Source organism: Gigantopelta aegis, chromosome 8, assembly GCF_016097555.1.
Source record: "Gigantopelta aegis isolate Gae_Host chromosome 8, Gae_host_genome, whole genome shotgun sequence".
Classification (NCBI taxonomy): domain Eukaryota; kingdom Metazoa; phylum Mollusca; class Gastropoda; order Neomphalida; family Peltospiridae; genus Gigantopelta; species Gigantopelta aegis.
In genome coordinates, this window is record NC_054706.1 from 19121888 (window position 1) to 19137374 (window position 15487).

At 39.0% G+C, this 15487-nt stretch overlaps 5 non-coding genes across 5 annotated transcripts; 1 reads left to right on the forward strand and 4 right to left on the reverse strand.

Annotated features, from left to right (window-relative positions):
- Window positions 1–7422: 7422 nt before the first annotated feature.
- On the reverse strand, window positions 7423–7505 carry Trnal-uaa. The gene has a single exon. It is a non-coding gene; the product is annotated as a tRNA-Leu (tRNA).
- Window positions 7506–8101: 596 nt separating this feature from the next.
- Window positions 8102–8184, forward strand: Trnal-uaa. The gene has a single exon. It is a non-coding gene; the product is annotated as a tRNA-Leu (tRNA).
- A 2479-nt stretch (window positions 8185–10663) lies between these two features.
- Trnal-uaa lies at window positions 10664–10746 on the reverse strand. Its single transcript has one exon. It is a non-coding gene; the product is annotated as a tRNA-Leu (tRNA).
- A 682-nt stretch (window positions 10747–11428) lies between these two features.
- Window positions 11429–11511, reverse strand: Trnal-uaa. The gene has a single exon. It is a non-coding gene; the product is annotated as a tRNA-Leu (tRNA).
- A 565-nt stretch (window positions 11512–12076) lies between these two features.
- Window positions 12077–12159, reverse strand: Trnal-uaa. Its single transcript has one exon. It is a non-coding gene; the product is annotated as a tRNA-Leu (tRNA).
- Window positions 12160–15487: the final 3328 nt, after the last annotated feature.

Consider the following 15487-nt stretch of genomic DNA (forward strand, 5'->3'; position numbering starts at 1 on the left):
TAAATTCGGCCCCGTGAGATTTTCAGAAAGAGGCTTCTGATCGCTAGGCTGTTACTTGTCTTCAGATAATATCTGCATGTACATTTATTTAGTCAGGAAATGACTAACAAATTTGTAGGTGATGATTATAAGTTCACCAAAAAATAAATCTGACATGGCCAGTAATCACTGGCATAGCCATGGGCGTCACGAAAGCACACCTCTCAACACAGCACACCTCTTCCCCTCCACCTTTACCTTTTATATTTTCATTTTCATGTTGCTCAATAACACGACTCAGAGACAGTCTGGTTGCACCCCCCCCCCACCCCCCTCAATGTGGGTGCCTATGCCAGAAGTTGTTTATGGTATTGTTGGAGTATCATACACCTTTAAAAGGACATTCCTGAGTTTGCTGCATTGTAAGATGTTTCCGACTAATAAAATATTTCTACGATTAAATGTACATATTAAATATATTTTCTTGTTTAGAATATCCGTGTCTGTATATTCAATGTGTTTCTGGTCGTCATAATATTTGTAAGAAGCCCAAACTGGATTTTGTATTCAAATAATTTCGTACGTACGAATTTTTTTTTTTTTTAGGAAATAAAATGAAATTTAACCTAGTACAAATATTAGAACGATCAGAAAAACGTTTAATATACAGTCATTAATATTTTATGCAGGAAAATATATTTGATATGTAATTACAATCGTTAAAAAGTCTCTGTTAGTCAATCACATCTTAAACATTGCAGCAAACTCAGGAATGTCCCTTTAACATGGAATGAAGACTGCAGTTAAAGGTATTATAAAAATTTTTCGTATGTACTTCATGAACAGTTCAGCTATCAGCATCAGACATTGTACATGTAAAGAAAGATAAAAGCACCGACGTCACCTATAATCTCAAACTTCCCCAAGGTCGCTAGCATATTGTTAATGGATTTCATAAAATCGTAATTCAGTGTGCTCTTCACAAGCATAGGCGTATGGGCTCCCATATTGGTAGGGCAACAGGCTGGTTTTTGCCCGAATTAAAACGAAAATGCCCGAATCTGGAAAACGACGTTTATTCATATTAGCATTACTACTAGGGAGGGATGATAAATCTACTTTTTTTCGGGTACAGGCCAAAATTGTGCATTTGGTCTCAAAAACATACGAAAAAGATATTAAAGTGAAACTGAACCCCCCTGAACCCACTAAATAGCAATAAATCGGCTTAAATTGACCATATTACCAAAATGGTCCCCCAAAAAAGAGATCATATCTAACCATCTAGATATCACATTCAGTGCCTAAATATGAAGAAAAATCATTAACTTTGTGAATGTGGGATACCGGTAGGTTAAGGGGGTCTGAAAATGGCCAAAATAGCGATAAACTGTCTTAAATTTACCATTTTACCAAAAACCTCTAATTTTGTTTCATAGATCATACCTAAGCACCTAGATGTCATAATATGAAGAAAAAAGATTTACTTTGTAAATATGTGGTAGGTTACCCCCTAAATAGGTGTGTGTGTGTGTGTGTGTGTGTGTGTGTGTGTGTGTGTGTGTGTGTGTTTCTGAAAATGAAAATAAATAGCGATATATGGGTTTAAATTCGTCATGTTGCCTAAAACCTCCCTGGTTGTTTTCAAATCATACCTAACCATCTAATGTCACATTCATTATCTAAATATGAAGAAAAAACATTTATTTTGTGAATTTGGATAGGTTACCCCCTGAATGAAATTGTAAAATATTGGTAAAATAAAGAAAAATGTCAAATTCCAAGGTAGTGCAAATGAAAAACACTCATACTAATAACCATTTGACAAAATTGTTTAATTAAAGCAATTAATCTCACATAACAAATATCTCAAACCTCCTTCCTGACACAGCCATCCTATCTGTAAATCATCCCATACTGATATTTGGTTCATTATTGTTTATTTGGAACATACTGCTTATTCATTATCCATTTGTAAAACCATGTGTCCAAATCGTGTCACCAACTATCTGCATTGTATCCAAAACGACACTGAAATCTTTCATTGAGGCAACATTGTCGCATGAATACTTATTCATGTATGTTGTAAGATTTTGACCATACTCTGCCGAACTCAGTTTCTTTTCCATCACGCCGCAACAGGAATATTTCAGATTTATTTGGGAAGAGCAAAGATGTGTTCTTAGCATATCGTATCTCTATGTAGTCTCTCAACCATCCGATCTTCTTTGTTCTGTTTCAGTTTCAAAAACGTTTCTACTTCTTTTGAACAAGTGAATGGGGCCACCCAGCTTTAAATCTGCCAGATCCTTGTTTTTTGTCCGTTCTATATTCAAATTCTCCGGATGCTTTGTATTCAGTCTGGGATGTATGCGGCCATTCGAACTGATTGAACGCTGGAACGCTTCTCGTTTCGACAGTCTGCACCACCAGGTTGGATTCTTTTTTAGCGAGATTTGTTTTTTTCGTGACTCGTATGACGGCCATTCTGCAGAACGCCACGGTTGTTCGCGTTTAGTCTCTACATGTCCGAGCCTATCCTAGCAGCACTGGAAGATTGACCGCCCCACTCTAAGAAAAAATAGGAAGCGGGATCGGCCCCTACTATTCTTTTCTAGGCTTTACTTTGTTTTATTGTGATACTATCTCGTATCCTTCGGAGTCGGTCCGCACCACTATACAACCCATAACGACTGGACTATACTCTAGTCCGATTCTCTCTCTCGTTCAGACGGATCCGGCTTCTCAAGATTTGTATTTCAGCACAGCACTACACCTTCAACGTCTATTGACTGTGAATCTAGGGGTTTTCTTGACGGGATGCAACCCATCTCGTCCCTACAAGCTGTGCACCCTAACGGCCTTAACGAGGCCACTCACGTGGACATATAGATCGGATTTTAAACTTTTAGACCTTCGTTCAAAAGTTTATGTCGAAATTACTTAGTTTTTTTTAATATTATTAAACAGTCCGATCCTCTCTTCTTTCTCTTATTTATTTTTGGACTGTCCTTCTAAAATGCTCCAAATTATATAAATGCTCGACCGAGCAGTCGATTCTTTTTATTTTTGGCTTATAACTTTCTTCTTCTTTTTTTTTCTTTTTTTAAAAAATTCTATTAACTTTTTTACTAATTGCTATTTTCAAAATTCGGCCCATTTTCAACTCTACCCCCCCCCCCCCCCCCCTCCATCCCGAGTCTGGCCACCGATCTTATCTAATTTCTTTTTGATCACCCGATCTAATCTAGCGACCAAATTTAATGAGTAGAATTTTTTTTATTAATTATATTAGAGAAAGAAAGAAAGAAATGTTTTATTTAACGACGCACTCAACACATTTTATTTACGTTTATATGGCGTCAGACATATGGTTAAGGACCACACAGATTTTGAGAGGAAACCCGCTGTCGCCACTACATGGGCTACTCTTTCCGATTAACAGCAAGGGATCTTTTATTTGCGCTTCCCACAGGCAGGATAGCACAAACCATGGCCTTTGTTGAACCAGTTATGGATCACTGGTCGGTGCAAGTGGTTTACACCTACCCATTGAGCCTTGCGGAGCACTCACTCAGGGTTTGGAGTCGGTATCTGGATTAAAAATCCCATGCCTCGACTGGGATCCGAACCCAGTACCTATCAGCCTGTAGACCGATGGCCTAACCACGACGCCACCGAGGCCGGTTAATTATATTAGAGATGCGCATCAAAATTTTAAAGGCCCACTATTTAATTTTTGGATGTAAATTTCAAAATTGTCCGCTTAAAATTGTCCCGGTGTCCTAGTTTCAAATTCCTCCCGTATTCAAGTTACTCCCCGGTAATTTGAACCTAGTTTCAGATTACCGGGGGTTGTATGAACCTAGGTTCAGATTACCCCCGGGGTAGTTTGAACCTAGTTTCAAGCTACCCCCCTTAGTTTCAAACGACCCCCGGGGGGTAGCCTCAAAATGGGGGGTAACTTGCACATATATATGGTAGTTTCAAATTACCTCAAGTTTCGGATTAACCCATTTAATATCTCATGAACATGTTGTGAATTAGACTAATTTTACATAGTGATATTTCCTGGGGAGAAAAATGGTGAGTGACTGAATCATTGTTTAACGTCCGTGTATATACACAGACGACGTGATGTCGACGCAGGAAGGGGCTATACGTAAAATATAATAGGACAGATATATTATGTGTTCTATTATTTACGTATTGACTATTAACAGTTTATGTCTGAACTTAGGTAGTAGTATACAAGAAATAGAGATTGTATTCTCGAAATATTTGCTTAAACATAAATTCTGATATCCACTCTATCTAGGTTTCCATACCTTTTATGCAAAATATGTGTTCGTGTAATATGAATTTTCATATTTTATAGGAATACTTAATATATATATCAACGTTTCGATGTAAAAAATATACCCTATTTGTGAAAATTTACTGGCTGTTGGGGGGAGGGGGGTAATTTGAAACTACGGGGGGTACTTTGAACCTAGGTTCAAATTACCCGGGGGGTAACCTGAACCGGGGGGTAATTTGAACCTATTACACTTCTTGTGCTCATCAGCTGGCAATTTTTCAACTAAGTCATAATCTTGAATGTTCCAGCTATATCAGGTCGTAATAATGCCATCATAATTTCAATAACCTTTTTCCCACTGGCAGAAAACCTGGTGGGAATGAGAAGTCCATTATAGCCACATACTGTATTTTCCTACAAGAAGAAGTTTGGTTTGTTTAACGACACCACTAGAGCACATTGATTAATTAATCATCGGCTATTGGATGTCAAGCATTACATATTAGTAATTTTTAATCATGGTCTTCAGAAAACACGCAATATTTTTTTCCATTGGCAGCAAAAAATATTTTATATTGCACTTTTCCATCATCTGTGAATGCCGTGGTATCATTCCGTATAGTTTACTCCATTTCGAAATGCAGTATACCATACAGAATGGTACATTGGCTTGCGAAGGTGCTTTTCCACATATAGGACAGCACATACTATGTTTTTTGTTATATCAATCAAGGGGCATTGACAAGCGCTCAACGGACTAAGCTAAATCCACACACACACACACACACACGCGCGCGCAGGGAGAGAGAGAGAGAGAGAGAGAGAGAGAGAGAGAGAGAGAGAGAGAGAGAGAGAGAGAGAGAGAGAGAGACACACACACACACACACACAAACACACACACAACGGCTTATATTAAAGTCGATGGCTTAACTGCTACACATTGTATCAGAACAACGGTTAACTATTAATACTTTTCATTAATCTGTGCGGACAACGTGGTGATGAGCATTGACGTTTTTCCTTCCTCAGTTTGATATTTTATTAGCTGAAGTCAAAGAAAAGATGACTAGGACAGGGCGAGCGTTCCACGATACCGACGAAACATCGACGTAATTAGTACGTGTGCGTGGTTTGTCGCCTTACAGCCATATTTATATAACGAGATACGCTACGTCGATAACGCAACGGAACCAATCTAGCAGACGCGAAGATTGACATCAAGACAAAAAATTAGCACAGGCGTCAATCAATTTATTATTTTAAAAAAAAGAAAAGAAAAGAAAAAAAGAAAGAAAAAAAAAAAGAAAAGAGAAAAAAGGCAAGAAAAAAGGCAAGAAAAAAATAATTCCTAAAAAAAACCGCACACAGAATCAGAGAAGGAAAATACGTCATAATATTTTCAATTTGAGCCGAAGAGGAATGGAGGGACGTCGTGAATGTTCGGATTTGTCGCTCGACTCTTGCCGTGCTGAACGATTGAACACGTTTTCCACCGAGTCGCCCGCCAGTTTTACGGATTTCAGCGGCAAGAAGTTTTCATTTGTGAACAAAGATTCTCCGACACAGAGCGTCTACATCGACGACGTCCCGTGCTCCGACGACGACGTCTTTTTGCCCAGGAACCTGGCCCGTGATGCCATACGGGCGACAGAGGAGACGAAACCGTCCAACTATCTGTGGTTAGCTCTGTGTACGTTAATATTCTTCAACCCGCTGACGGGGCTCATAACTGTGTTAATTGCCGGTAAGTATGTCAATTATGACTTTGTTTTTTACACGCACGCGCGCGCACACACACACAAAAATAAACCCCACACACACAATCATACTCTTTTAGCTCAGAACGTATCGTAGCAAATCTGCAATGTTGCGGGCGATTCGGTGCCATGCAGGTTCGAGTCCCAGTAATGGCCAGAAAGGATTTAGTTATCCCCTGCGTCGGTGCGTTAATATCTATGTATGTAATAGTCAGCCTCAACATACATACAATATACAGACATTCATACATCAATACATACATACAAATACAACTGCCAGCTTGTATATAATAAGAACGACACGTATAAACAGTGAACAGGATTTGGGGGCTCAGAATGTGACTTAGATAGGTTATATGAAAAACCAATTATTACTTGTTAATACGATTTATTGTCTGGAACACTAGACATTTCTAAATTATTGGAGTACAACCACAGGCGTAATGACTCCCGTTTCTGTAGGGGGGGGGGGGGGGGGGGGGGGGGGGGGGGGGGGGGGGGGGGGCAGACTGGCTTTTGCCCGAATTAAAGGAAAAGGCCCGAATCTGGATCACAACATTATTTTTATTTTTTTTATTAGTATTACAAACAGCTATATAGGATTGCAAACGAATCACTACACATTTTTACATGGATTACAGCTAAATTTGAGGGTAGAATGATGGAAATACATGTACATGTGTACATGGTAAAAAGGTCTCGTGTTAGCACTTTTCCCCCGAATATCTGTATAATTTTTGTCCGAATTTGAGGTTTTGCTCAAGCACTAGGGGGCATTTGCCTCCCCTGCCTCCCTGTGTCGTACGCTTATGAGTACAACGGATAAAAAGACACCGTTACCATATTAAAATGTTCAACTTATGTGAAATTAAGCACACCCGCTATAAGTTATATATAGAGAGACAGACAGACAGACAGAATTGGAATGTGTGTAAATATGTATGTGTTTGTATATGTGTATGCATGACAGATAGAGAAAACCCCAAACATTGTTAGACAAACATTATATCCTGCTATAAACTGAAAAAATAAAAACACTATTAGCACGGGTGGGGTTCGAACCCACGCGGACATACGTCCATTGGATCTTAAGAGGTTTTGCTCCAGCACTAGGGGGCATTTGCCTCCCTTGCCCCCCCCCCCCCCCCCGTGTCGTACGCTTATGAGTACAACGGATAAAAAGACACCGTTACCATATTAAAATATGTTCAACTTATGTGAAATTAAGCACACCCGCTATAAGTTATATAGAGATAGACAGAATAAGAATGTGTGTAAATATGTATGTGTTTGTGTATGTGTATGCATGACAGATAGAGATAAAATAAAAAATTGTTAGACAAAAATTATATCCTGCTATAAACTGAAAAAAATTAAAATATTATTAGCACGGGTGGGGTTCGAACCCACGCGGACATACGTCCATTGGATCTTAAGTCCAACGCCTTAACCACTCGGCCACCGTGCTGTTGTAATATAACACTGCTGAATCCGATTTCTTGTTTGTTAGATATTGTTATACATGATTACAAAATTGTTTTACAGCAGAATCAAAAATAAAATCTCATTACTGTTTCTGAATAATTACATATGGCACTATTGTAATGCAGTAAATTTTAAATGAATATTATAACGTACACGTCGTGGATCAGTAGTTAAAACGGGAAAACGCAAAGTTACTACGACATATCGTTTTTGTAACGTAACTAGAGAGAGAGAGAGAGAGAGAGAGAGAGAGAGAGACAGAGAGAGACAGAGAAATAGACAGACAGAATGAGAAAGAGAGTGGAGAGAAAAGGGCAGAGTGCCATTGCTCGACGGTTTAGGGCTAGCATATCAAAGATCGTGGTATATGGTTCTATCGTTGTGTTAATCTGACGGCAACAAGTTTCTCCTCTTATTATTTGAACTAACTGTCTCAATAACCGTATGCCAAGTAAGATATTTTTAAAAATGTACATAAATGTCGTTAAACAAACGTTCCTTTCCTTTCCGTTGATCTGTCAAGTGTACAAACATTTAGTAGCTAGCAGGCAATCGGATTTACTACTATCAATATATAACAGCACGGTGGCCGAGTGGTTAAGGCGTTGGACTTAAGATCCAATGGATGTATGTCCGCGTGGGTTCGAGCCCCACCCGTGCTAACATTTATTTTCTTAGTTTTTTTAAATATTTGTTCTCTATCTCTCATATACGAACGTACATACATATTAATTTACATGTAGTCTCATTCTCTATCGATGTATCTATCACTCACACACTCATACATCCCTTTACCCCAGTTTCTCTGTCACACTCACTGTGTCACACGCAGTCACTGCTGTCTCTGTCTGTCTGTCTGTCTGTCTCTCTCTCTCTCTCTCTCTCTCTCTCTCTCTCTCTCTCTCTCTCTCTCTCTGTTCCATTGGGTTATTTCTCAGTCCAGTCAATGCACCACGACTGGTATATCAAAGGCCATGGTATGTGTCATCTTGTATGTGGGATGGTTCATATAAAGATATAAATATGTCCTTGTTACCAATGCACAAATGTAGCGAGTTTCCTCTCTTAGACTATACGTCAGAATTTCCAAATGTTTGACATGCCACAGTCGATGATTAATAACTATGTGCTCCATTGGTGCTAACTGTCCATCCTGTCCACCACTCCGTCCCTTTATCTACGTTCATCAATTTGTTCGGCTTTGTTCATTACTAATTTGCGCCAGTCTTCTTTGTTCTGTAAAAAAAATTATCCTCACTCGTAGGATTAGGTCTTAAAGGGACATTCCTGAGTTTGCTGCATTGTAAGATGTTTCCGACTAATAAAATATTTCTACGATTAAACTTACATATCAAATACATTTTCTTATTGTGAATATCAGTGTCTGTATATTCAATGTGTTTATGGTCTTAATATTTGTAAGAAGCCCAAACTGGATTTTGTTTTCAAATAATTTCGTACATACGAAAAAAATATGTTAGGAAATAAAATAAAATTTAACCTAGTACAAATATTAAAACGATCAGAAACACGTTTAATATACAGCCACTGATATTTTATGCAGAAAAATATATTTGATATGTAATTACAATCGTTAAAGGGACATGCCTGAGTTTGCTGCATTGTAAGATGTTCCTAACTAATAAAATATTTCTACGATTAAACTTACATATTAAAAAATATTTTCTTGTTTAGAATATCAGTGTCTGTATATTCAATGTGTTTCTAGTCGTCTTAATATTTGTAAGAAGCTCAAACTGGATTTTGTCTTCAAATAATTCCGTACGTACGAAAAAATAATATGTTAGGAAATAAAATGAAATTTATCCTAGTACAAATATTAGAACGATCAGAAACACGTTTACTATACAGCCACTAATATTTTATGCAGAAAAATATATTTGATATGTAATTACAATCGTTAAAAAGTCTCTGTTTGTCGATAACATCTTAAAAATTGCAGCAAAACTCAGGAATGTCCCTTTAATATAAGCCTTAAGCCATTTCGCTAATCCTCCAACTGACATGCTGGACGGAATAAATATTGTTTAAACCAAAACGAAACACTCGGTGCAAATATCTCACTTAGCGAAAAATCACATTTTCTCTTGTAAAGTGAACTCTGGTGAAAAATCCCATTTCCCTTGATTTTCTCTTGTAAAGTGAACTCTGGTGAAAAATCCCATTTCCCTTGTAAAGCGAAGTCTGGTGAAAAATCACATTACTTCTCCGTCAACCGAAGTCCAAAGTGACACACTTCAATTACAGTTTGTTATCGTTCATGCAAACAGTGTTCATGCTGAGGTGATTTTTTTTTCATGCCACGAGCAATGTTTTGAAATGTCAATTATTGCATGTGGTGTCTTTACAAAGTAAAGCGTGAAAGTAATGCACTGTGTGTTTTCTCCCTTATCATGTGCGTGTGTAACGTTTAGAGAACTAATTACCAACAACTGCTTTTAAACCATGATTAATACTATAATCATACTGATCAAAGATCACAAAAAGCGAAGAAAATAATGTTTTCTTGTTTGAAAACGAATACAAGAACAATAGAAAAAAAATCGTCTAATTTACTTCCTGGTTAATTTTTTTTTATTTTATCGTTAATGACATTTCGAAATGTTCTGAGCTGACAATGCTATGTATTAAATCAGCTATCAATTATAATTTTGTTTTTCGTGTATAATGTATGTTTAACAAGTTACTGGTATCACTAGGATTTTATGGTGGGGGGGGGGGGAAGGTGTTGCACACTGGGGGCAGGATACCAACACTATCTAGGAGTCGTATGATGGGGCAACAGACAAATTTACTATAAAAGGTGCCTGTTGGTGGGGGAAAAAGATCTAGTTGGCATTTGCCTCCCCTGCCCCCCTGTGTCGTACGCTTATGAGTACAACGGATAAAATGACACCGTTACCATATTAAAATATGTTCAACTTATGTGAAATTAAGCACACCCGCTATAAGTTATATAGAGAGAGACAGACAGACAGACAGACAGAAAGACAGAATAAGAATGTGTGTAAATATGTATGTGTTTGTGTATGTGAATGCATGACAGATAGAGACCAAAAAACCCCCATTGTTAGACAAAAATTATATCCTGCTTTAAACTGAAAAAATTTAAAATACTATTAGCACGGGTGGGGTTCGAACCCACGCGGACATACATCCATTGGATCTTAAGTCCAACGCCTTAACCACTCGGCCACCGTGCTGTTGTAATATAACACTGCTGAATCAGATTATCCCTCTCTCGAGTCAGACCGCCGATCCTATCGGAGGCCGGACTCGGGATAGGCGTGTTCGAAACCCTAGTGGTATATGGACACGTTAAACCAGTTACTAAGCTAAGCTGAATCCGATTTCTTGTTTGTTAGATATTGTTATACATGATTACAAAATTGTTTTACAGGAGAATCAAAAATAAACTCATTACTGTTTCTAAATAATTACATATGCCAAATTGTAATGAAGTAAATTTTAAATGAATATCATAACGTACACGTCGTGGATCAGTAGTTAAAACGGGAAAACGCAAAGTGTCTACGACACATCGTTTTTGTAACGTAACTAAAACATTTTGAGTTTTGAACTGCACAAGAGAAAAGCAGTGAAAGAGAGAGAGACAGACAGAGAGAGAGACAGAGAGAGAGAGAGAGAGCGAGCGAGCGAGAGAGAGAGAAAGAGAGAGAGAGAGAGCGAGAGAGCGAGCAAGCGAACGCATGACCCAGTTATTCCTTCCCCGAGATACGCCAAAGTGCTTTTAAAAGCCAAAAGTGATAATTTAATGTGGGTAGGTGGTGGAGGGAAACAAAGTTTGAATTACCACAAACCTTAGGTAGACCAAAAGACACCGATAATCGAGAGAGAGAGAGAGAGAGAGAATAAAAATATTATTAGCACGGGTGGGGTTCGAACCCACGCGGACATACGTCCATTGGATCTTAAGTCCAACGCCTTAACCACTCGGCCACCGTGCTGTTGTAATAACACTGCTGAATCCGATTTCTTGTTTGTTAGATATTGTTATACATGATTACAAAATTGTTTTACAGGAGAATCAAAAATAAACTCATTACTGTTTCTAAATAATTACATATGCCAAATTGTAATGAAGTAAATTTTAAATGAATATCATAACGTACACGTCGTGGATCAGTAGTTAAAACGGGAAAACGCAAAGTGTCTACGACACATCGTTTTTGTAATGTAACTAAAACATTTTGAGTTTTGAACTGCACAAGAGAAAAGCAGTGAAAGAGAGAGAGACAGACAGAGAGAGAGACAGAGAGGGGATGGAGAGAGAGAGCGAGCGAGCGAGAGAGAGAGAGAAAGAGAGAGAGAGAGAGAGCGAGAGAGCGAGCAAGCGAACGCATGACCCAGTTATTCCTTCCCCGAGATACGCCAAAGTGCTTTTAAAAGCCAAAAGTGATAATTTAATGTGGGTAGGTGGTGGAGGGAAACAAAGTTTGAATTACCACAAACCTTAGGTAGACCAAAAGACACCGATAATCGAGAGAGAGAGAGAGAGAATACAAATATTATTAGCACGGGTGGGGTTCGAACCCACGCGGACATACGTCCATTGGATCTTAAGTCCAACGCCTTAACCACTCGGCCACCGTGCTGTTGTAATAACACTGCTGAATCCGATTTCTTGTTTGTTAGATATTGTTATACATGATTACAAAATTGTTTTACAGCAGAATCAAAAATAAAAACTCATTACTGTTTATAAATAATTACATATGCCACTATTGTAATGAAGCAAATTTTAAATGAATATTATAACGTACACGTCGTGGATCAGTAGTTAAAACGGGAAAACGCTAAGTGTCTACGACACATCGTTTTTGTAATGTAACTGAAGCATTCTGAGTTTTGAACTGCACAAGAGAAAAACAGTGAAAGAGAGAGAGAGAGAGAGAGAGAGAGAGAGAGAGAGAGAGAGAGAGAGAGAGAGAGAGAGAGACATACAGAGACAGAGAGGGGATGGAGAGAGCGAGAGAGAGAGAGAGAGAGAGGCAGGGAGAGAGAGACACGGAGAGAGAGAGAGAGAGAGAGAGAGAGAGAGAGAGAGAGAGAGAGAGAGAGAGAGAGAGAGAGAGATCGCATGACCCAGTTATTCCTTCCCCGAGATACACCAAAATGCTTTCAAAAGCCAAAAGTGATAATTTAATGTGGGTAGGTGGTGGAGGGAAACAAAGTTTGAATTACCACAAACATTAGGTAGACCAAAAGACACCGATAATCTACAGAGAGAGAGAGAGAGAGAGAGAGAGAGAGAGAGAGAGAGAGAGAGAGAGAGAGAGAGAGAGAGAGAGAGAGAGAGAGGAAGAAGTAACTGAGTGAGGTGAGCGGGTGGGTTTTTGATTGAGTGAAAGACTGAGTGAGTGTCAGCGAGTGAGTGAAACGTCGGAAACATCTTCTGGGTTTAAGACAGGCCAAATGGTGTTCCTACCCCGCATCTCTGATTAACTCTGTTGAAATGTAATGGAAATCCTTGTTATGGGTTTGCTTTACAACGTACATATGATCTATTTTTGACCATCATTTCTTACACAGGAAACCAAGTCTATGGGCTGCGTCGCTCATTTATTTCTATCGTGGTTTCTTTCAAGTGACAGAAGTCAAGTAATGTATGTCACAGATTGCAATAGTCTCCCAGTAAATCAATAATGAGATGTTGGGAGTGAGGAGTAGAAATGTCGTTGTATGTGATGCGATGAGGTTAACAGCTAACATAATGGGTTTTGGTCCCTTTCCTTTCCCACTGTCTCTCTCCCTTCCCATCTCTCCCTCCCCCACCCACCTCTAACTCCACCACCCGCTTTCGTTTTCTTCTTTCTCTCTCTTTATCCTCTCTCTTGCTTTCGTATCCTCTCTCTCTCTCTCTCTCTCTCTCTCTCTCTCTCTCTCTCTCTCTCTCTCTCTCTCTCTCTCTCTCTCTCTCTCTCTCTCTCTGTGTGTGTTTCTCTTTTTCTTTCCCTCTCTGTCTCCTCCTTCCGCGCTCTCTACCTCTCACTCATTATCTATGTATTAAACGTTGGGGTATGTTGAATTCTGACACAGTAATGATTTTTTTCTCTCTTTTTTTCAGTTCAGGTGGATAAGGAACACAAGAAGAACAACTCTGAAAGAGCGAGGAACCTCGGGAAGGCTGTCCGTGTCATCTGTATCGTGTCCATCGCTGCCACGATTTGTACATTAATAGTAGTCTCTGCTCTTTATTCTCCAAATGTAAGCGAATAGACCAGGGATTCCAATCATCTCTGTTTTCGGTCGGATGACCCCATGGTCTCAGTGGCATGTAACGTCTTGCTCTCATTGTGAGAGGTCACCTCTTCGTCTCATTACGAGACGTCACGGAACTCATTTGTCTCAGTATAAGGCGCCATATAACGCTTGGTCTCAGTATTAGGCGTCACATACCCCTTGGTTTCAGTTGCGTACATACCTATTAATTTCAGTATGATGCATCACGTAACTTTTTGCGCTCAGTGTGAGCACACCTCTTGGTCTCAGTTGCGTATATAAATCTTTATTTTGGTATGATGCGTCACGTAACTCCTTGCTGTCGGTGTGAGAGGTCACATATTCTTTGGTCTTAGTGGCGCCACATACCTTTTAGTTTCAATATGAGGCGTCACGTAACTCCTTAGTATTAAACTGTGGCATCAGATACCCTTTAATATCAGCGTGTGACCTCACATAACGAATTGGCCTGAGTGTGAGGCGTCATGCAACTCCTTGTTTCATTGTGATGTGTCACACACTTTCTGTTCTGAGTATGAGGCATCACTCAACTCCTTGGTTTCATTAAGGGGTCTCACACCCTTCCTGGTCTTAAGTGAGTGGTGTCACGCAACTCCTTGGTTTCATTGAGAGGAGTCATGCACTTTCTGGTCTGAGTGTGAGGCGTCACTTAACTCCTTGCAGTCTACTCGGGCGTACGGTGCTTATGTTATTAGTGATGGATATTCGACTCCTTGTTTTCAGTTTCACGATAAATACCCCCAAAAGCTCCCGGACTTCACCAAACTGGGGAGGCCGCACCCCACAGTCCTCTTGTACGCCTATGGATATCAGAGTGAGGTGTTTTACAATGGAGTATTGGCAGGACAAAGGCTGATTGCCTTTAGGATAGATCCGTCCGATACGTTGCTTGTTACGTGTTAGGTGTTTTTTATTGGGGTCTTTTGTTGTTTTTTATTTGTTTATTTTTTGGGTTTTGTTTTTTGTTTTTTTAAGGTCAGGGATGGAGGAGATATTTTAAATATTTTTTAGTGTGATCAATTGTTTGCTACTAGGCCTATGTATATGGTTTATTAGTATTATTTTATGTTACATATATAGTGCTTATGTGCAAATCGTGGTACCTTGATATCGTTTATGGCAAATTCGTTCCGGCAACCCCAAAAAGTGACATCCCATGCGCCCGTGAAATTTAATATTATTTTTATTATTCATGAATCGTGTTTCTATGTAGTGTTTAATTTTTATTCTGAGTGAGAAAAACAACAACAATAGTTACAACCTTTAACAAGTGGCAACTTGTTAAGGAGTGGTAGCTAGTTTATATCTTATATGTATTACCCGATATTCGTGCTTTAAACAACGTGGTTCCGTGAAAGGTTTTTAAGGAATGGAAACTGACAACGTACATGTTCATTTCCAATGATAATGTGTCTTTAAAAACACGTGTGGGACAATGTGAGGTTTATTATATCACACGGCGATATCCAACATATGTTGGTTGCGGGTTTAAAGACATCCAAATGACTGCAAGTCAAATTCAGACCAGTCCACTGAAATTAACACAACAGATACCAACTGCAACCTACGACGTACGAGTTAAAAGTTGCCGCACAAGCGATGTAAATAACTTGGATGGAACATGTTTTAATCTGCTTTTGAAACATTTTTCTTTCTTATCTGTTGGATACCATTTGCGAA